General features: G+C 44.5%; 1 protein-coding gene across 3 annotated transcripts in view; it reads right to left on the reverse strand.

Moving 5' to 3' along the window:
- The window catches only part of PPP1R13L (protein phosphatase 1 regulatory subunit 13 like), a 474773-nt gene that overhangs the window by 327611 nt on the left and 123540 nt on the right, over positions 1–23622 (reverse strand). For all 3 annotated transcript variants that reach the window (XM_069644682.1, XM_069644684.1, XM_069644683.1), the window contains exon 2: positions 5492–5609. The gene's annotated coding sequence lies outside the window, so the exon portion shown is untranslated. The remainder of the gene's footprint in view (positions 1–5491; positions 5610–23622) is intronic.

Consider the following 23622-nt stretch of genomic DNA (forward strand, 5'->3'; position numbering starts at 1 on the left):
CACTAATTGACACGGATGGTACGCAATTGCTGCCAGAATTCAGCAGCGATTATTCAAAGGATTCCTAAAAAATCCAAGACATCTACAGGTTAGTAAAACATTGGATGACCGCCAATTGCCTATGTTTGAACAGCGGTAAAATCGAGCTGTTAATATGTGCATCAGCTCAATCCAAATCAAAATTAGACCCACGCTTTGTCAACCTTTCAATTGATGGTCATTATATTCCAGTGCAAGAGAAGGTTAAAACCCTGCGTGAAGCATTAGACTACTCATTGGGGTTTGATGCACAGATGAATAGTTTTGTCTCGAAGTCCCAGTACCATCTAAGGTTGCTCAGGCTTGTGAAACCCTAGGCCAAAAGTAAATATTGTGAAATTTTAGTGCAGGCCATTATAATGCCCCAGCTAGACTATTGCAATGTGCTCCTGAATGGAGTCAACAAAAGCAACATCCATAAGCTTCAAACATTACAAAACGACGCTGTACGCACATTGAGAATGTTGCTAAAAGAGACCATATTACCCCGGCAAGGAGAAAACTTCATTGATTACCGGTGGCCTCAAGGATTCTTTTTAAAACCCTTACCCTGACATAGAAATGCCTGTACGGATCGGCCCCTGTATACCTGAAGGAAAGACTTTCATTCCAACAGTTCTGCAGATCAACTAGATGCCCGGACACGCATCAGCTTATATGCCCAGGATTCGAGATAGCCAGAGGGAAAGGTTGTTCCTTCACTTTCCAGGCTTCACATGCCTGGAATGAATTATCGGTCAACTTACGCACAGAGAAGGGTCCCCTGACCATTCGTAAAACGTTAAAAACATATTCATTTAACTACCGATATTGCTTGTGTTTCTTGGGTCTCTGAATTGTTTGTTTGTCGCTGTGTCGTGTCCTCTATGTGTGCCCTGATGCCTTTGGGTGGCGGCGCGTAACAAATAAATAAAATAAATAAATTAAATAAGTGGGGTGTAAATAAATGCCTGCACCATATTTCACTGAGCAAATGAATGATTACTACCCCTACTACCACCACTCTCCCCCAGGACTGTTTCAGGTGTTCGTGCGCCTCCCCCAAATATTTTGAAGAAATAGCGCCCGATTGTGCATTTTAGAGCACAATTTTCTGTAGGGTTCAGAGGTTTTATGGAAACCACATGAGATTTTAGGCCAGGTCAGTTCAGACATGTCAAAATACACAGGGGCATATTTCTCCCCAACAGAAAACCCAAAATATGTCCATCAAAAAAATGTATTCCTAAAAAATTATATAAAAAGAAAAAAAACAATCCTAGCACAGGCAATAGAACATTTTGGGTGCCACACTATTTAAGTACATGATCAATTGTGTCACTACTCACTGATGAATAACACCAAGAATAGAGATCACGACAGTAGATATTGCATCAGGTTTAATTACCATGGCAGGAGATCTAATGCACCTTTTTAAAATATGCAAATATTTCTGTTTTACTTCAGGTGCCAAATACAATCAGAACTGCTCTTATATGTGTGGGTGCTACGATTTTATTGCAGGGTTTTCTATTCTACTGCTGAGTGTTCACATTTTCCAGTATGCGGTCAACAGCAGGACACCCAGCCTGCCAGGGGTCCTGCTCAATAGCACCATGCTACCTGCACGGAACCACTCTGAGTGGTGTATCCCACGTTACTGGAGATCAATGCTTCTCTCTTTGTACAGCCACCCGATACCAAGAGCCAAGCTATGCACCATATTGCTGAAATATCGCTTGAGTCCCCGGAGTGGCAGTCAGATCTCAGGCATAGGAAAGGTTTTTAAAGGTGGGGTGCCTGCATCATGACATTGGCAATCAGATTTGCTCAGATGAGGGAGAGAAGAATTCAGAATCCATTCAGTCACCGGCCTCTGGGTAGTCTGAAAATAATTACCACTAGTGGACCAATCAAAATAAAGCAGCTCTAGTGAGAAGACATTTAGACTGCAAATAAAAGTGCACCAGTCTTTCTGAAAAGAATATGGGTGTTGTGTATGGATGTACAGTAGTCAGCATTAGCATAATTGACCTAAAAACATTTGACCTAAAACATTTGATCTAATTTTGTTGACCTTTTTTCAGTCAAATTGTATTAAATATATATATATATATATATATATATATGGGGGTGGGTAAGGGTATAGATTAGGTTGAGGGGAAGACGGGGGAGGGTTGTGGGTGGTCTCCCCCGCATTTTAGAATGAAAAAAGGTCAAATAAATTCAATCAAATGTGATTAGATCAAATAGATCCAAACCCAGGAGCCAGACTGAGAAATGTGTGTAATTAACCAAAATATTATAGCAGGCACCAGAAATAGTTTACCTGTCTCAATGTATGGCACACCATTATCACTTTGGGTTAGAAAAATGCTAAATAAAGTAGGGCAGTTCTGCAGAGAATTGCTAGTACAGTTGTGACGAAATGACTATGGCTCTGCAGGAGTGCAAGAAAGAGGAGTGGCTAAAATGCCTACTCAACCCCACACTACTACTATGCCAGCAGGTAACGCAGGCACAGCTGACGGGTGTACCCTACTGCCCTTCTTTTGGTAATGTGGGCCGAGGGCAGTAGGGGTGTGAGCTGGGACAGATGCGACACAACAGTAATACGGTGGCACCAAAAAGAACATGGAACCAAGCTTCTATAAAGCAGGTACGTTAACTAAACTAATAAAAACACTACAGGCTCACCCCTGGAAGCCGAAACACAGATATCCGACTTGAACATGAAGGAGGCCCGCTGGGTTTGTAGAATGCTGAAGCTGCCAGGGAAGTTCTAGCAGCCTTTCTGGTTCTGCATTCTTTCAAGTGAAGCAGCCCTGCTGGTGCATCAGTTCTGTCCCATTATTTATTTATTTTTTATTTGTTTGCTTGTTAGGCGCTTATAGAACAAGAAAATACTTCAGAGAAAAGCTGAGGCTGCACTGCTAGAATTACAGAACCTTCCCGAGGTCCATGTGCTGTTGAATTTAAGGTATAGTGGCCCAAGCTGAGAAATTGCTGCATTGCCCTATACCATCGTTGCGTGCTTGACGTCCACTCAGCAAGTACAAAATCATTTAATTCAGACTCTAGGCACAGTCTGTGCTTGATCTCTATGCTGAAAGGTACAGTGGATGGACCTTCCCTTTCACACACACGATGTTTTAAAAGGTATTACTCAAATTGTTCGAATGACCTAATTGACCGAAAGTCAAGGGTCCGAATTGACTATATATATATATATATATATATCAAAAAATGGGGGGTTGCGGGGGTAACAATTGACCTTCACAATTCGGTCAATTGTGCAAAGGTCCATTGTGATTCGAACAATTGTAGTTCGAACAATTCGTATACAATTTATTTTAAAACTATAGAGTCCAAACATCTTTATACACGCAACATGCAAACGCTTTTCAGATCGGATGAACTTTGTCGAGGGGCGTTTTAAGAACATTTGTATACAACCCTCTCGCTTTACCCAACAGTCTTCACTCAAAAGCCTGAAAAACAAATGCAAATCTGACAGAGAACATTATTAAAGAAGTACTTACCCTCTCAAACGTGTTGCCTTTGAACAGACTGTACATGTCAAAGAAACCACGTTTTAATCACCTGCATCAATCCATGCTAGGGCGCACCACAATGCAGGAGTCCATGGGCGCAACCCACACCCTCCAGCTCCACTTGCTTAATAGTTCCCTCTTATAACCCGAAATCAGCGGCTTGAAGACCTTGGCGTTTCAAGGATCATTCCTATGGAATGATCTTCCAGCGTCACTTCCATCGCAGCCCAACATTTCGGTTTCTCAGCTATTTGCAACAATTGATATTTCTACTTTATTCCCATCGTCAAAGGTTCTTTAGCTAGTGCTATGGTATCTCCAAGTTCCCAGCGCGATATATATATATATATATATATATACATACTTAAGCACAAGTATAAAGTTATATCATTCTGTTTGGAGAGCTCTTTACAGTTGATGACTCGTGCAACTCATATCCGCCTGAAGCTTCAGCTACCTAACACTCCTCCAGGCAGGACAATGAACCTGCCAAGAATTCTGCAGAGGCCAGGAATAGTCCCAAATCTACAACCCCCCCACATATTGAAATATGTGACCGTGTTCTGCATCCAACTTTCCTCCCTGGGCCCACTTGCCTCTCTACATCCTTGTGTAGTAGCCGCCCTGTAACAAGGGGTATGGCTCCCCAAACGTGCCGACTTGATTGACTTTCTGCATCCTTGTGTAGTAGCCACCCTGCAACATGGGGTATGGCTCCCCAAGCGTGCCCACATGATTGACTTTCTGCATCCTTGTGCAGTAGCCTCCTGCAACATGGAGTATGGCTCCCCAAATGTGTCCACATGATTGACTTTCTGCACCCTTGTTTAGTAGCCGCCCTGTAACATGGGCTACGCTAATCCATTGTGCCTACCTGAACTATATTGCACCCCAGTTATGTAACTATATTCTGTTGCACCTGACTAACGAATACCTGTAACTACCTTCACTTACCTTTGTAACCATCATGGATGTTTTGTAACTAAGTAATCTTGTCTGTAACAGCGCCACGATGCCCAAGGGCTGCTTGTGCGCTTTATAAATGCAAATATATTTAAAAATAAATAAATAAAAAAGAAAGATATATAATCCTGGATCTAAACCTTATTGGTTGAAGTTTCCCCAAAACACATTCCTGAATTCCAACCTTGCTCACTGTACCAAACATTGAGGCGGCTTCGGGGCAAAGTCGCATGAGGGGCATCCGCTCGCAGGGTTAAGATCCCCTCTCTTTGCCGGAGAACTAATTCCTGCCTCAGCCACGAGATCCCTGAAGTCAAGGACTCTAAAACAAGGTTTCTGGGCTGCTTGGCACCCCCTAATACTTCCTTTTACGCAAAGCCCTGTTGTCATCCCCTTTTTGCTGCCTCTTAAGTTGGTGAGCTATTTTTGTATACTTTTCTTGGAACGTATATTTAACCCATCACCAATACCTGCCAGCAGCTTTCCCAACATGGACACTACTTTCACAACTCTGTGGTCTCCCCGCCCTTGCGCTCATTGTTCCCCTCCTCCTTAGGCAGTTACCCTTGGAGACCACTACTCCTGCTTGCACCTCCCCAGCGCACCAGTCGGGTCAGTCTTCACACTTCTTAGTTCCTTCCATTATGGTACCTCTGGGTAGTCACTCTGGGTAACCCTATAGCACTTCTCTTGACAGACGCAAGGCTGAAAAGTTGCTTTGCCCCTATATATCTGTGGGTATACCATGAATGTGCTTTTCGGGTACTGTGAATGTATTCTTAGTTACCACCTACACACCCACCGCATGCGGCTCCTGCCATTCCCACCCTGTCACTCACCCATATCCTCTTTCCCTCCCTGCTCCTTTGCCACTTCACCCCTGCACCTTGAAGCAATTACTTTTTCTGTAAGGCGCTTTAACAAACAGCAAGGCAATAACAATGAACATAACCCACCTCCTGTCGGTCTTCTCTCTGCTCACGATTCTTCACTGGATTAGATTGCTGGCTATGTTGCAAATGGCTTTCTCGTTCTTCTCCTCTGCTCTTTCGGTGAGCTCGAGACTGCATACATCTGTTAAATGAATAATAAATAATCAACCTCTAAGCACATGATTGTCCTCCAAACATATTCAGAGATCCTCAAACTAGACACCAGGCACACATAGGGAGAGCGCTTCTTCAGGACTAGCCATCCTAAGAGGCACCTCATGCCCCCTTTTGAAGCAGCACCTCGTTTTAGGCCTGCTCCTGGGCAGTGTTGAAATAGGACTCGCTTACCCAAGGTTCTCATTCGCCTACCACAGACGAGAACAAAAAACTCTGAACCCCTTCCTGAGGAGTAGCCACTTCCAGTCACCCGAAACACCCTGCAAGCATTTTTGAAGCTGCCATTTCCCCGGGTGGAACCCTCCCCACACTTCTCAAGCAGTTCATGGAGTCTCTGCCTCAGTCGCTCCTGTCATGCATCACTCAACGCTTGCCACATGGTCTCACTTCAAGGGCAACCAACAAACGCAATGCATCTGCAACCTGGCGATTTGCAATTAGATGGCGATTATGGCTGCTTTTGGGCAGATAATGTGGGCTCCTTCCACATGTGGTCAAAGCATTCTGGCTGGGAGCTGGGGTGGAAATCCACTGGCAACGTAGGTGGGAGAGTGATCCACATGCTGGCTGTGGTGAAACAGCGGCAAGGCTCAGGTCATTGATGAGAAGGTACTAGGAAGGACTTTGTGTTCATTGAGATGTCCTAGTGCTGTTGAGGGACAGGGTGTGGGGGGTTGTAAATATCTACTTGTTAGCGCCTACCGATGCTCCTGCTCTGCGGTCAGGTAGGTACGGAACAGTTTTATTGGAATAATCTCCATTAACAACAAACCTATACAACATTCAACATCTAAAACAATAAAAGAAATGATCACAAGAGCTTCCTTTGCACAGGTGAAGCCACGGCACATCCTCCTAACTGTTCCAGTTTCTTCCTGTGAGGCCGAGTGATGCGTTAGTGTTTTTGCGTTAGTGTTTTGCGACGACTGAAAACCTGACTGAATTCAAGTACACCTCAGAAAAGACTGAATCATATTGCTTTGCAATATACATAAAGATATCATGCATCCGGTAAAAATACAAGCAATAGCAACATAATTTGCTAGGGATTACAAAGGATGCAAAGATGCAAACAATTCAAATATCAAAGACCACCCAGAAAACATCAGCATGCTCTATATATCCTTCTAAATGCCGATTTTACAACATTTAAAACATCGTACATAAAAGCTTCATCACTATGATTCATAAACCGGGACATTGTCTCCCTACATGACCTAATATTATATTTAATCAAAGGAGGCCTGAGCCATCTCCTCCTAAAATTTATAAAGTGTACAAAATAATACAAAATGCACCATCCATACCCGGTCAGAATTATTTGCAGGGGCACTTGTATTGCTACTGCCGGGGTTCTGGTCTGCTGCGATGTGATGCCTGGAAGACAGGCGGCCACGTGGGGTCGGAATCCGGCAAGTCAGTAGCTGCCAGAACATCCCTCCCAGATCCTAAAAGCGTCAAAGTACAGGTATTTGCAGCATGTTTTTTGTGATTTTTCAAAGTATGTTGGATCCTAAGCACTGCTGCCATATGTATGCTTTCTAACTCTTATAGATTGAGGGTGAAGGTTAACCCCTGAAGTGCCAAAGACGGGTATGCTCGTCCTTTTTGCATAGACTTGCATAATAGCCTGGAAGTACAACAAAATAGACTGTACAAAAGTTTCTATTGCCGAGAAACCCGAGCGCCAATCTTGCCATATCAAAGGACCAGGCTCGGACTGGCCTATAGGGCAATAGGCCCATGGCGGAACCATGCCCGAGACTGGGATACAAGCAGGCATATATGCTTTCAACATATGCCCCATAAAGCCCGGTCCTGTTCCTCTGATATCAGGATGAACCATAGAGGAGGACTTGGACAGAACCATTTTAGCCACCGGATGCCAGTGGCTCCTACTAGGAGCAGGGGTCAAGTGGCCTTCTTATCCAGCCGAAGTAATAGACATGCCGGTGCATATTGAATAACTTGCACCGTGCTATGGCCTATTTGGGTAATCCCAAGTAGACATATTTACAATAGTTGATCTTTGAGGAAACCAAGGTGTGTGTCCATGTTTATCCAACAAGGAAAAGGGAATTAAGTATATTCTTCAGCAACCTAAGCTGGAAAAACACAACTTAGCCACAACCCTCAGCGTGCTAACCGAGTAACTAGATTTCCTACGTCAAATAGCAGACCCACGACAGGGCCCCAAGCATTTGTCCCAGATGTCTGGTCATCTGCATTTGCCCCCCGTCCAGCTAAGGACTTGGGCATCCCAGGCCTCCTAAGAAGTTTGGCGAAGGGTTGTAAATTATAAGAAGGGCGGTAACCATACATACCAAGATTTGAGCTATAAAGCCGAAGGGTGGGGAGGCATTTTGTTTGCCCCTCTGCAAATCTTTGAATGTGAAGCATCATAGAGGCCTTCAGTAAAGTAGCTGCGAAAGGTATCAGAGATATGCGCCCGAAAGGACTGGTCCACGTAGCGGTTTCAGGACTGGTCCACGTAGCGGTTTCACCACTACGAGCTTGAGACCTCTGGGACCCATCGGCCCTGAGGGACAGGATAACATCACTTGGGTCCGGTGATATATATATTATTAATCTGTTTAACCAGCTTGACAGATTGTACTTTAGTTGTACATTTTCCAGAATCCGGGCCGGATAACCTTTCAAATTCTAGAAATGTATCTGTCTGAACACTGAAGTATTCATCTCGGCACATGAGCATTTTTCCAGCTTTGTCCTCAGAATGGTCCCTTTATCATGGAAAAACTCTCAGACAAAGACCGAGCAGAAAGGATACTGCCGTGCAAGGATTTAAAATCACTAAACTCAGCGAAGATAGCAAACTCCATCCAGCCATTTTAGCGAAAGAAGATTTGGTCTGCATTAAAAACCTTTTTACAGGATCTTTTATTTTGTTGGAGCCATACCTCTGACCTTATAAACTGTGCAGGATTCATGGAAATTATCCTTTCACAAGTCAGCTTCAAATTTCTAGAGGAATTTCTTGGACAGGAAGAGTAAGAACCAGCTGAGGCAGAGTAAATATAAAGACCATTGGTACTTGGTCTCTTCCTGTCCAAGAGAATCCTAAGGAAACTTGAAGCGGACTTGTGAAAGGATTATTTTCATGAACCACTGATCTTCATATCTACTCTGCCCCAGCTTGCTCCCACAGGTGCAATAACCTAGAGTGTGTTACACATCCACAAATTATGAGTCCTGGACAGCGGAAGGGTCTAGCTCTGCCTTTACAAGAGGGGACAGCTTCCCTGAGCTATTTTTTCTAATCACAATGTAGTTGCACCAATCTCTCCAGACACTGCCATTCTTTAATGATGTATCTTTGATTTCAAACTAGAGAGGAAATGACACCCTGGCATGTCCAAGGAAGTACTTCCAAGCCAGTAACTAACATTCCTAGGAGGTTCTACCCCACCCTCCAAGGTATGTCAGCTACTAGCTCAACTAAGCATTGTGAAGGAAAGTCCATCTTTATGAGGGGGTATGCAGACCAGCACAACATTGGATGTGCAATTTACAGTCAGAGTACATTTCACATGAAACACAGCTGACCCACAACTTTATGTTACTTCTAAATCTTCTCGTCGCCGGCACTGCATGTCTGCTTTTCCTATAGGATAGCACTACAGAGTACTAGTCAATAATCATAAAATTAAAGATTTTGTTAGACTCATTCAGCCACGTTTCATCATAAAAGGTCAAGTGCCTATGTACCAGTTAGATCACTTGTATAGTAGCTACCGTTGGCAGCCCATCTTGTGTTGAGCAACATAGCTTTGTACACTATTGGTTTCGGCTGTGGTAAGTGCTGCTGCATCATCATCATCATCATCATCATCATCTCCCACCACCGCGTTTGGTAGGGTTCCATTTCTTCTCTGGGATCACCTCTCCAAACAGACTCTGTAGTAAAGGTCTTCCTCTGGCTAGAAGAGCAGATGTGTCAGGATTTCACAACTACCTCGAAGTTAATTTCTAGGTGCGGTTTAGGCTGTGCAGACATGCTTGCCTTTGGGGCACCGCCGGCACACCCAAAGTGCATGCCTGCCTCAGGAACACACAACTGGATCCTTTTTAAGGCCGCTAGAGTAGGACATGCAGTAATGTGAGCCAATGAAGGGATAATTTCCCACCCAAGATAAAGCAGGTTTCCTCAAATAAAAGTAGTGTACCGGCTGGAAATTTCACCTCTATCTGAAGGAAAACTATCATAAAAATAGGACTAGTTCCTCAATTCCCCGCACCCTCATCCCTGACGAATTCTGGCCCATACTATCTGGTAAAATAACTTGTTGCAAACTGAAATCACTCCTGTAGAAGCAAAGGCCAGTTTCAGTGACTTGCTGAACTGCTTAATTCATCTACCAACAGACACCAAGGCAATATAGAAATATTATGAGGAATTATCTACTCAGTGAAGAACAGTAACAGCAAATGCTAAAAGTACAGTTAGGGGTTACCCTTGTTATGGAAATAGAACCGAATCTAATAAACCTTTTTTGGTTAGGAAGAAACTACCTGAAGCCAAGGTAATTACTACAAGGTCAAGATCTGCAAAGCCCCCAAGAGCCACAATTCAGGGTAAGTGTATGGGAAATCCCCAAGGTAACTGCAGATGCGCTCTCAGATAGAATCACAGTGGCATCACCAGAATGCCACCCTCTTTGCCTTTGGACTGTCCTATCCCGAGGAGGACATTAGCTATTTGAAGGTTTTAAAGACTTTATCACAGCACATCATGGATCAAATCCTTCCTTACAAACAGAACGGAAACTGTATCGATGAAACCTTTCAAGTCCAACCCAAGAGACTCCACATGCGGAGTACCATAAGGATCATCTTTCTCCCCACTCCTATTCAACATCTACCTACACCTATTAATTAAAATCATCAAAAGACGTGGCCTCACCTGCTACAACTACGCCGACGACACATAGATAATCTTCAAAATACAAGACACCCGAGAAGAAAACATTATACTGGAGCTCTGCCTTTGTGATATTTTCAACTAGATGAACTTGAACGACCTCAAAATGAACACAGGCAAAACAGAGATAATGATCGTCACAAAAACCAGATGTCGACTACATTCCCTGGCCAAGTGAACTCGGTACGACCCCAGCGCCATCCTCGATTGTAAAAAACCTGGGGGTCCTGATGGACAACAATCTCTCTCTAGAGCCAAAAGTAAATGCCCTACTCAAGAAATGCTTCTTTCTCCTGAGAGCGGCAAAAAGAATCCTACCGTTCCTGTCATTCACCAACAAAACACTTACCATCATCGCCCTGGTCATGGCCAGAGTAGATTATGCCAACAGCCTATACCTGACCTGGGTATGCCTGAACGACTCCTGAAAAAACTACAATGCATACAAAATGCAGCAGCCAGACTACTTCTAAATCTACCCCGAAGAGAACACATCACACCCGCGCTAAGAATACTAGACTGGCTACCAATAAAACAACATTGATGATCAAATCAATGTGCATGACGCACAGAGCAATAAACAACCAAGGTGCAGAATTCCTAAGAGACAAATGACGTCTACACCTCCCGAGAAGAAAACTGAGATCAAGCGACGATATCTGCCTGGAACCGAAACCCCACAACAGAAGAAAACTTGGAGGATCCTCTTTCTCCCACCAGGCACCAAAAACCTGGAATGACCTACCAAAGAATATACGGAACACTAGAAACCACCTAGTAATCAGGAAACTGCTCTAATCCTGGCTCTTCACCGCATAACTAGAAGACCACCAACAAGAACTTCCAATACACCAAAACAACAATGAACAAAGATGAATGAACAACCAAACCGAACAGAATCCAAGGAAACAGACACACGACACACCATAAGACACAATGACAGGCCGACACAAGAAGAGGACATGAAATACTGAACACAGGCAGACACAAGAAGAGGACGCCAAAGACTGAACACACAGACAGACCAACACGGAAGCATTGAGATGAGTCTTCCACTACGACCTGGCCCGCACAACACCCGAAGTTCCGGAACACATCCACAAGATAGTAGAGATGAGAAGACCACTACCCCTGCTCCGACTCCCTAGGAGGAGAATAGGAACCAGAACATTACCATACATGGCTCATCGGAATACAACAGCACACATAGTTTAGATCACAACAGGGAGTGTGCCACGCGAAACCTGAATTTCTGTTAGGCGTAGGTCTCTCCCAACGTGCAGGATCTCAAAATCTAGCCGTGCTTCAGGAGGCTACTGAACTACTCAACTGTCTCTCAATCCAGTTGTGTGTGGTACTGTACTCCATTGATCTGTTAGGCGTAGGCCTCTTTCCCACTAAGCACGACCCTCAACTCTTGAAGCTGTTGCCACACCATGCACGTTTCCCGAAATCCAGGCATGTAGCCATACTGTGAAGATCGGATGCAAAGCATATAACCCATTAACCAAAAAGCTCAAACCTTCTGCATACGTAGCTCACTCAAAAATCTCACACAACCACCTCTCGCACCACAAGCCGCATGCACTTCACCACGCCGCAACAACACAAACCATCCCACAGCACACGAGGTCTGACATCGATCAGATACTTGCACCAAAGCTCATCGCAAGGTATACCGAGATGAAGCTGCCAACAGAACACCAACCCTCTAACTATCCTACTCCATCTACACCCCATTAACCTACCCCACCTTTTTTCCTTTGCAGATCCGTCAGAGTGCCTGGGGACCAACTTCGTTGGTGATGGTGCGCGGTACAAATAACTTTATCAACCAAGAAATCCATTGAATCCATGAGAAAAACTATACATGAGCAAACACAAGCCAATCATTGTAGAAAACAATACCCCGCAGGAGCCGAGGATTACATAGAATGCATTTTGGCATGTTTAGTAGCTAGGACAGCGAGTAGAACATGTGCAGGTATGCCCATTTGGGGTTTCATAATTTGCTTAGTCGCACTCATGGAAGGTTATATTCAGGAATGTACGGCTGTCCCTACGAAATGATTAATTTCAAGGATATGGCATTTATTCTGGTAGGATTTTGATGGTTTTAATTTTTGGGATCCGACCTTTTGATTTGTTGTAAATAGTACTTTGGAATCGTGATATTGAGCTATTTATAATTGGGAGAGGACCATCTGAATGTTATTGGGGAGTGAGACAAACCAGAGCAGCATTGCAAAAACACTGCACTCAAGTGAATACATGTTCAATGTTTGGCTCTGCAAAGGATGCCCAATGGATGAATGTATGCCATTTATAAAGAGATTCATGCTCAGTTAGGACAGTGAAACATGCAGGTGACTATGCATGGTGAATCTTACTACAAAGAAAGACAGGACAGATCAGGAAGATATTTATAGGCCAAGCAGTAGACGTAAAAAAAAGTTGAATGCCAGCATGCCAGCATAGCTACTCACTACTCTCCCATGTGCAGCACCACACGGGCGACAGGGAGCAAGGCAATCCCTCCAGTTCCATGACCCTGGGGCAACCTGCGTTCACTTTGAGCTGTGCTTCCCCAAACAGATATTTTGGGTTCATTTTCCATCAACGCCAGCTCTTTCTAAATTGGATGTCACATTTTCAGTGTTGGGTTGTAATTTGTGACAGTCCATTATTGTTCATGCCAGGTTAAACAAATGATACCAGTGAACAATAAAGGGATATATACACAGACACAAGTCAACTTACTAGTCAAGATCTCCCACCGTTTCTTTAACACAGATACGTCTGACAACCAAGTACCATTGTCCAATGACAAAGAGCACGAGTGTGTCAGTGCCAACTTGAAGGCGAGGATACACAATCAGGAGTCTTTTAACACAATCACTTTCCCAGTCGCCCGTATTCACATCCTTCTTTGGACTTCTGGGTACTCTTCCTTGCAGCACTTTATGGCTCCAGTCTCATGCAAGAACTGCAACAGTCGGTGGCAGTGTACTTGAGAGCAAGATCTGGACACACTGTTCTTTTTTAACACCCAAAACAGCAGTATCATCAACACAGCACCACAATGGTGACTACGAAATCTCCCAGAGATACAGCTGGTATGCGAGCTCATCTCTTTCAACACTACACATCTCCTTATTCAACCGTAGTTGTCAAGCCTGCACAAGCATGCTGTATGCACAATCTGTGAGAGTGTCATGGGATCAACTTGGGTCATATGCACTGAGGGATGTGGCATTACCAAAACATTGTTGGACCATCGGTCAAATCACTTGTCTGGGACGTGAGCAGCTGCAGGGGTTGTGGGTTCAATCGTCCCCACCAATGGATCTCATTATTAATTTTAGTCTTCCATTATTAATATTATTCGGGCAACCCTGCAACACCCCCTCTAGCACTACCCACACCCATGGCTTCCTCCCCCATCCCAGCCACCTCTGCTACCCCCCAAACCTACATGAAACCCCATGCGCATTCCATTGGAACAGCATGCCATTGCTTCCGACGTACATTCTTGTTTTTAAATCCCATGCTTAATGTACAGTGCAGTAGTCATCCAGAACCCGCCAACCATACAGTAATGCATGAACTAGAATAGGACAGCTCAGCGACTGCTAGGGGTTTTTTCAGTATGGTCACATAATATTTTTCAGGAGAGGATTACCCAGGAATGTTCTTCCACTCTGTGGTGTGTAGTCCTGTATTTATAATGGACACATCTGGAGTAGCATCTGCTGCAGCACACATCTCCATAATGGAATGGGGCATGTTGGTATTCATAGAGCTGTAAGGTCACTTTCAAGACCGGATGAGTTGGCTAGGGGCCTCGTAGGTTTTCTTTACCCATGAACGGTTTCAAAGAAAGGAACACAAAGCCTTTAAAAATACAGGTTTAGATTTTGTATGAATCATTTTATTTGCGTATCCAGCGTACGCCACCTATTTTAGTTTAATTTTCACATTACAACTAAGTGCCACGTCTTTCAGGGGACTCAAACCGTCGTCCACCTCCAAAGAAATGGTCATCTCCATTGACTAAAATATGATCGGGTCCAAAACCATTCACCACCCTCTTCCATCACTTCTGTATGCTGCCACAGCTGCAGCGCCATGTCCATGACATTTCATGCAATGTGTTTATTTTCTTTAGTGCCAACAAAGGAACTTCCATCACAAGTGCTGGACCTTGCACAGAAAACATCTTGAAGGAGGCATTGAAGGCCAAGCCACCGGGCAACAATATCAAATGCGAGAAATAGCAGGTGCCAGAACCACCCAGAGAAGTACAGAATCTGCAGGATAGCACAGCAACTGAAAGTAGCCAAAAGTGCCATGTGTGCCTGCTGCATAATAAGGCGCATCACCTAAGACACTGTATTATATTTAATCAGAAAAGGTGCACTAGAAGCTGGTAGACTAGATGAAGCTAATGGGGTGAAACAAAAGGGCCCTGCCAACCTGTGACATCCATATGTTGCCAAGGAACACCCGGAGAAGGACCAACTCAAGCGTTGTACCAGTGTCTTTCACATGTTCCACCTCAGCACCCTCCTGCATAACATAGGCTCTGATCCCCACAGTGCCAGCCTAGTACATCTCCTCCTACTATTGGCAGCCTTCATTACTGTTGCCTGGATATCTTCTCTTGACAGCATCCTCCATGACCACTTACTTCCTCATCAAACATGCAGCCAATCCAGCCATTCGGAGTGCAGGGAGAATGCACAAGGGACGCCTGCTCGGGGGGTTTCTCATACAACCATAAAGGTTTCAAGATGGCAGCCAAGCCAGATATCTGCTTGGTCCATGCTGCCATTCACCATGGCAGGAACGCAGTCACAGGTAAGATTAATCAAGGGAGGTCATTGACCCATACCCTTACTGGCCCACACCGGCATACATAGGTGTCATTACTCAAGTAGGGGCTGTCCCAGTGGGAGGGGCAGGCCTCTGTAAAAATAAGTGGAGCATTTTCTACTAGGCTGGGTCTGAGGAGTTGCCTTGTGATGCTCAGAGGCTACTGCAAGAGATGTAAGATGTGGGAAACCTGAGGAAAGGATCAGGGGGGAGGTGGCTAGTGGAAGCTGGTAGGGGAGGAAGGCACCAGGAGAGAATGTTGGGAGGAATATGGGCAGAAATATCACAGACGCAGATGGAGGGCAGGTAAGAGCGGTGGAGGAGAGCATGAGGGGAAAAGGTACTTGAAGGAGATAATCGGAAGGAGGTGGAATGAGCAAACGAAAGGGGTGGAGGGCTCAGGAAATACCGGGAGGAGGGGAGAACTGACATCAGGGAGAAAGGAAGGAAGCAAAGGGACCGAGAAAAAGTAGGAGGGGTTGTTCAAGAGTGATGGCGAAAATACCAAGGAGGGGTAGTAGAAGCTACCCAGAAAAGGTTATAAGAATAGAGGAAAGAGGAGTACAGTCGGTACTTGATAAAGGTCAACTGAGAGGGGTACAGGAATGAACATGTGAAGCATTGGGGGGTTCATAGTGATAATTTCTACTACAAAAATGTCGAAAGTCAAAATTTCGAAAAAAAAAATGTCGACTTTTTTTTCAATGCATTTTTTTTTCGAAATGGGGGGGTTCCCCCCCAACCCCCCTTTTTTAAATTTTTTTTTTACATTTTTCCCTTTTTTTTTTTAACTCCCGAACCCCTAAAATAAATATCTAATTAAAAAAAACGAAAGTCGACATTTTTTTTTTCGACATTTTTTTGTCGACATTTTTGTCTGTCGACATTTTTTTTTCGAAATTATGACTGCCCACCGCATTGGGGATGTGCCAGAAGAGGCAGAGATTGTAGAGGAGAAGACTGGAGGTAGAAGAGGTTCCTTTGGCTATGAGACAGGTATGGAGCAGAGTAAGAACTCAGCTGGTGAGAGGAAGGCCAGGACCTTGACAAAGGGAGGTGGAGAGGAAGCCAATGCCAAAGCCACAGCCTGCTGATCCAGGGGTGGAAGTTCTGGGAGCGGCTGCCCACCAATGTATTACTCCAGCTCCCTCCCTTAGGCAGCAGGCCTTGCAGAAAACCAAACGTGGGCCCGAACACCAGGTACATAGGCTGACCAACAACCAGCATGAGAAGTAGATTGCCTAGAAAACCAACCGAACCGAAGAGCCAAAAAGGAAAAAAGTATGGCAACACTTTCTTTTGGACTGAGTGACTAGTGAGAAACCCATATTTGGATTTGCAAGCGGAACTGAACTGTTACCCTAAAGGAGAAGGCATTTCATTATTTGTTGAAACACTACTTTGTGTAATCTTGGATGAACTCGAATTATGCAATGACTTATTAAGGTTATGTATAAATAGGTCAGTCAGAGACTGGGTCAATCAGCACAGGTGCCCGTCTGACCATTCCCAAGTGAACACACCAAGCACTGTAAGAACAAAATTAAAGATAGGCTCCTTGTGGAAAGATGAAATCTATGCCCCCCCCCCAAAAAAAACAGGTCTCAATCAATCTCCTTTCCCTCCGAGGCCTACAAAGCTTAGACTCACCGACCTCTGTTCAACACTCCCAAACTTCAACAACTTTCACTGGAATTACTGCTACATCACAAAATCAAAAAAAGGGCAGGTCACTTGACATTAGACCTGAAAATCAAAAATCACAGAAAATCTACACATGCTGTAGTATGGTGCCTACCTGGCCAGGGTTCCACCCCACTGCATTATCCCAAGTGCATAGAGTGAAACAGTGCCTCACCGTAGTATCCTCAGCTCAATGAGTCCTGCTGATCTGAGGACCCTCAGATCTCCTCCGCACCTAAAGCCACTAGGAGAACTACACACCCACCGTCTATGCACTGCTTATTCACAGTAGCAGAATAAGGGTGTCACTTATAATGAGAGGAGCAGTAGGGAAGATCAGTGTGCGTTCGTCCATTGTGAGGAGAAATACTGTGCACCCCATCAGAACTTGTACATGCAACATTGAACAGCATAGGCCATCAGGAGGCATCACAATGCCACGGCATAGGGAGAACGACAGTGCATATCGAGAAAAGGACCAAACGCTCATTCAGAACGAAGGTGCTTTGACTATTCTTCTATAGCACAAACATGGCACGAGTGCTTCAGAACGTTGTACAGTAGAAACACATACAAAGAGAAGACATTTAAAACAAGTAAGCCACACAAAAAAGAAATTCCATCAATTAATAAGCAGCATCGCAAAACCAGGATTTTAGAGCTTTTCGAAATTTCATATAGTCTGGTATCAAATGAGTTTTAGGTGAAAGGGCATTCCAAGAAAAGGCAGCACCAGAAAAGGATCTTTTCATCAAAATGTAACTTTTAAATCTAGGGACTTCAAGGTGTGGATTCACGACTATGAAGACCCTGGGAACCCCTCCAACTGCCCCAAAACTTTTAATTATCAGCAAAGTAGGAAAGGGTCTAAAGATGGATGTCTTTGTAAACAGCACAAGTTAATTTGAAAAGGATTATAGACTCCAGAGGAAGCCAATTGAGATTTCTTTTTAGATTGCAGTAATACGGTCAAAGATGGGAAATGTGCACTTCCGCAGTACACAATGGGGAAATTGCTAGGTGGGTGGTAGATTTCAAACTTAGGTACGACTGCAGACGAGAGGGTAGCGTGTATTTACACTACGGTACAGCTTGCACCATACAGCAGACCCGTGATGGAATGCCTACAGTATTATCCCAAGTATCTCAGTCCATACCTCCCAAAAAAAGAAAACAAGGACAGAACTGCAAAACACAGCCCTTTTTACGCATGCAGTGAGGATCTGCAACGCTTGACGGGGCAGTGAAGACGCCGGTCGACCAGCTTCGCTCACCAAACTGCCTGATACCTGCCGCTGTCTCGCATATTGAACTCTGTTGCAGAAGCTGCAAAGCATCATGAAATCGACTTGATCGGGTCGAGCACCAAAAACTCCTACAGCACAAGGTACATTTTGGTTCTGTTCCCCTGGTCCTTCTCCAAAGACCCCTAGTGACATCATTTTACGGCCCATTGCTCCCTTTGTGTCGTAACCAAGTATCCATGAACTATTGCAATGAATTACTATACCTCCTGTCAGTATCCAGAGTGCATCCCTTTTCCTTCTTTGAAACGGTCTGTCCTATGCATTCCTTTACTGGGTGGGTTGTATTTTGTAGTGTGCTAAAACTTTCTTGTGATAATAATGAAGTAGATATGTGTATACAACCTTGACTGAACAGTCCCTTTTATCATTGGGTAATCATTTTATTTTTGCTCTGTTGCAACTAACCAAAGATCCACCACCTTGCGGAGATAAGCCTTCTGTGCCGTCCATGTTACCAAAATTGGACAAGGAGATTTTAAATTGCTTGCGTTTCCAATCTGTTTGGATCCCTTCTGGTGCACTAGAGGTGTGGTGGCAGATTGATGGTTTAGAAACCGATATTCATCCCTGGACCACTGGTGCCCCAGATGTTGATTCGTCACATGCACCCCTGATATTTCTTGGTCGCCATTACTGTACTGTGCATCAACACCTCAGATCAACTCTGCAATAAGCGGGATACCCCATCACGTCTCATATCCAGTCAATGCAGCTGCATATTTGGAACTTTGGGCGAACCAGTATACCACTTACCACAATCTGATAACCTGATCGCAACAAGCTACCTCTCAAAGTACTTTTAATTTTGTTTCTCCATCATGAAAAATGCCAAAAAAGAATGAGCTACTGTACAGTACAGCATGCTTTTTGGGACAAGGCACAGTACATTATGATTTACTTCACAGTGCCAAATACGGTACACTGCTCCATGTGAACGGAGGACATATTTTTCCTGGGAGACAGGTCCTGAATCATCTTTTTGAAGATGTGACTACAATCTCACACATATGCCCTGGAGTACAGTAAACAAAAACGAAGAGGAATATTGTGGTTCAAAGCCATGCAACACAAGATGTCTTATACACGGTGCAGTCCAATGTCCCTTCCAAAGGACCCTGCACCACTTACACATCTTGATGCTTAATTATTCCCTTCTGTGTGTGCGCTTTACCCCTGGCGCGGTAATAGATCGCAGACCACATACGTTTAATTCCAAGCATTAAGAACTACTGCTGGATTTCTTAAATGGTACACCCAAAAAGCATACTCAGTGTAGGACTCATTTCTAGGCCAATCCCAGTACAATCATTTTGGCCATTGTGGTGATAGGATCAGGGATGCAACCCTGCCAACAAAAGGGGGGAATAAGAGGGAAATTGACCCCCGAGAGTGTGTGAACATGTGCAGGAATATTGGTACCACTGTCCCTCTCACCATACCAATCAGCCTCTGTCCTGGCGAAGTCTATTTCAGAACCACAACTCCCAGAATGCACCTGACAGCAAGCAAGAAAACCCAGACTGGTATTGGGGGAATGGCATCAAGACCAGAAATGGAATGGACTGGACTGGGATTTTCCCCGACAACAAGGGATGAGACAACAAACCCACCAACCCCAGGCAGACCTGAGGGAAATGGTGGGGTGGCAGAAAATGAACTGAGTGAAAAGAGACTTCAGAGGAGCCACATAAATCCAACCTAAACCCATATGGGGGAATAACATACATTAACTCACCAGCATAGGAGAACCACAGAGAAAACAAGCAGCCACACAAACGGAGATTGAACAGGGGTGGGAAGAGAGGTTCAAACTAAGCAGTTTAATAAGTGACCTGAAAGATCAAGATTTGATTAATAAAACACCTTTACGCAAGTCCGTTTTTACACTGCGCATACTAGCAAAAGTATATAATTTATTTTTTACGACAAAATAAACCGGGAGCACTGGAAGAGCAGTTTGAAGCCAGCCATGAAGGATGAGTAAAGTGGACCACTGGATTGGACATTGCTACTGCCAGCAGGTTTATGAAGATTAAATAAAGCTTAGGTCTAGGTGCCAGGCAGCATGCTGGATTTGGTATTCTGTTCCTATACGGCAGGACAGTACATAATGACAAGCAAAGTACTCCGTGATTTGCCACCACTTTCCTCCCCTGCCCCGACACAAAGTAATCATTCCACTCCACTTTTGCTTGGTTTTAGGTAATGCAGAGTATGGCTGCTGCAAATGTTTGCATATTTTTTCAGTGCAAGTTCCCTTCCCCAGCCCCAATGTGAACTGCCTTCACGTTTGGGGAGAATTTGAATAAGATTCAATGCAGTTTATCTGTCCTGAGATTCTGACGAGTCAGGGGCATGCTAATGTCATTTTATGGCTGCAACGTTCACACTCTGGGAAATTGATCCAGTCAGGGAGAGGTCTGTGCCTGCAGGGATTAACCTGCAAGGTGGATTTTTGAAAGAAAAATACAGTACATTTTGCACTCTGCCTGACTGAAAAGAAACATGACAAATCTAAGGGATTTGCTCTCATGCGTCGATCATCTGCGCCCATTGATCCCTACGGGGGCTGCTCATGCATGTAGTGTATACCATTGGAAACAAACTGCAGGCCAGACATGTATACAATCCTTACACAAGGTAACAGATCCATTGTGCTGATCTTGAAAACAGCCCCGTGAGGTTTGGGGGACCTCAAGCCTTTAACATGAGCAATGCAGACCTTCTCAGCCAATAATTATACGCTCCGTACAATGGAAACTGTCGAAACATCTAGGGACTCCTCACGGGAACAAACACTGAGAGTCAAATGCTACAACTATTGCAGCGACATCTGACTCAACAGGTGTTGCTGGCCCACGGGTAATGGGCACGCCGCCTCTTGTGCAGCAATGAAAAAAGAACCAAAGGGCGTTGTGGATGATTCACTATGTGCAAAGGATCTCCAAGTTGCCCTTGCTAGTGCGGCTGCACCCATCAGCAAACATGGATTTTGCTCCCAGTTCAGGGAGACTGCAATCAACAGGTTTGAAGGGGCCCATCTTCCCCCCCTGGAGCTTACCCTTGCACATGCCTGATCCATATTGGATGTCCTGTTCTACAATAACTCAGAAAAATGTGTTGTCTTCACCGTGCATCGAATTGTGGTCTTCAGTGACAATACATTGAAAGTAAAACTACTGATTTGCTCAGCAGTAGGCAACACTATTCACACATAGTTGCATAATTATTTATGAGAGGAGTACCGTAATGCATTTTAAACCTTTCTTTTAAAATGATAAGATTCCAAGGAAAGAAGAAAACGTTAGTAATTTACTACAGTACTCTTCCCATAAGTAAGGATGCCACTAGGTGTGAACAGTGTTGCCTACTGCTGAACAAATCAGTAGTTGTACTTTACATGCTTTATCACAGAAGACCAAAACACGACAAAGACAACACATTTTCCTCAGTTATTGTAGAACAGGAAATCCAGTATGGATCAGGTATGTGGGACTAGAGAGATTAACAGAGTCAAAGCCACTCACCTTAGTGAGAACTGTACCACTAGAGTGCGAGTTTGAATTCACGCGGACTAGACAGGGGACATTTCTTGGTGCATAAAGGAATAACTCAATTGTGATTGGTCTGCATGGTCACGCCTCTTGAAGCGCCTCTCCCAGCCACGCCCCACTAGTCTTATTCCATCGCCTAGTCAGGCCATATCTGACTGCTGTCCAGTGTAAAGGGAGGTGGGACTGGGGGCTAGGAGTGCAGTAGTTAGTACAGGGATGGTTTTACTATGAAGTACGTTCCCTCTCTTCCTCCATTCTTGTGATAGATTATCAAGCATTCACACACTGAAAGAGGGAAGTGTGTCTGAAACTGGCTATCCAAAAACATTCTGCAGGACAGCTTGCCCAATATTGTCAGCTCGAGAAATGGAGTCCAAGCCAAGGGGACAGCAGAAAGCAGAAAGAGTATGGGGATCCCCTGGCAAGGACCTCCTAAAGAACATGTTTCTGGAATGTCAGAGATGCCCACTTAACATAAACTGCATGCGCATGGAGCCCTGGAGGGGACAACTCATGAAACTTGTGGTATTCGGCAATAATTACACACTTTAGACCACACTATGGAAGACTTGGAATTCAAATGACCACAAGACCGACCTCCATAGGAGGGCGAAGGGCCCTTCGGAAGACCCGGAATCACTGGTCCTGTCCAGATAAAACTTGACTGCCCAAAGTAAGGATGCAGAAGGAGCAGACGGACACACAGTGGCATGCTTGTTGGCACAAACATTTAATAGTAATGAAAATAAAAGGAAAAACCTAACTTTCACTAACTCTAAGAGGGGGTTCCTTCCCCCCCCCAACTAAATTACAAAGCGTCCGGTCAGAATGTCCATGTAAATCAATATTCCACCATTCTGTGTCAAAACACCTACTTCTATCACTTACATTTGCAACTAAACTAAAGCGGTAATGGATTTCCTTTGTCCAGAAGAATGATGCCCTTCTTCTGGACGTTTCTGCCTCAGAAGACTGCCAACATGGGCTGTTGCTCAGAGGCCCTCCCCAGCCCTGCATCCCATTTGACTGCAATGGTTGAAAGGCCTCGATGCTGACCCTACCCAAAACCTTATGCTTTCCACAACACTACCACATTCTAAAGCATCTTATTTGCATGTGACTCGATACCAAATTGATACCAAATTGAAAATGAAGAGTGACTCTAGATCCAATAACATCACCAGCCCTTCACAACATCCATAGCACTTGCGCCAACTCAATCCCTTGCTCTAATTATAACCTTACCCTCAGATAAACCCCGACTCTACCCAACCCTTAGGTTTATCCCAACATTAATCCTACTGCAAGATCATCAGCCTTCCCAATCGCTTTCACAAACTTTAACCAAAACCCTTACTCCGTTAACCGCAGCCTTAATTCAATCCCATAACACTTACCCTGACCCTTACTCTGCCTTAACCCCCTACCAGAACCCCATCAACGGCCCTCCACAACCACCATGGCCCTAACCCTTACACAAATTGTAACCAAAATATTTACTCTACCCACACCCCTCACCTTATCCAAGCTCCTATCCTTACTCTGAACTAGGCAATCATACACCCATCACAACCTCCTTAACTCAAACCCTTACCCTACAAGCACTGAGTTTGTGTT

This window comes from Ambystoma mexicanum, chromosome 2p (genome assembly GCF_040938575.1).
Source record: "Ambystoma mexicanum isolate Mex_15411 chromosome 2p, UKY_AmexF1_1, whole genome shotgun sequence".
NCBI lineage: Eukaryota > Metazoa > Chordata > Amphibia > Caudata > Ambystomatidae > Ambystoma > Ambystoma mexicanum.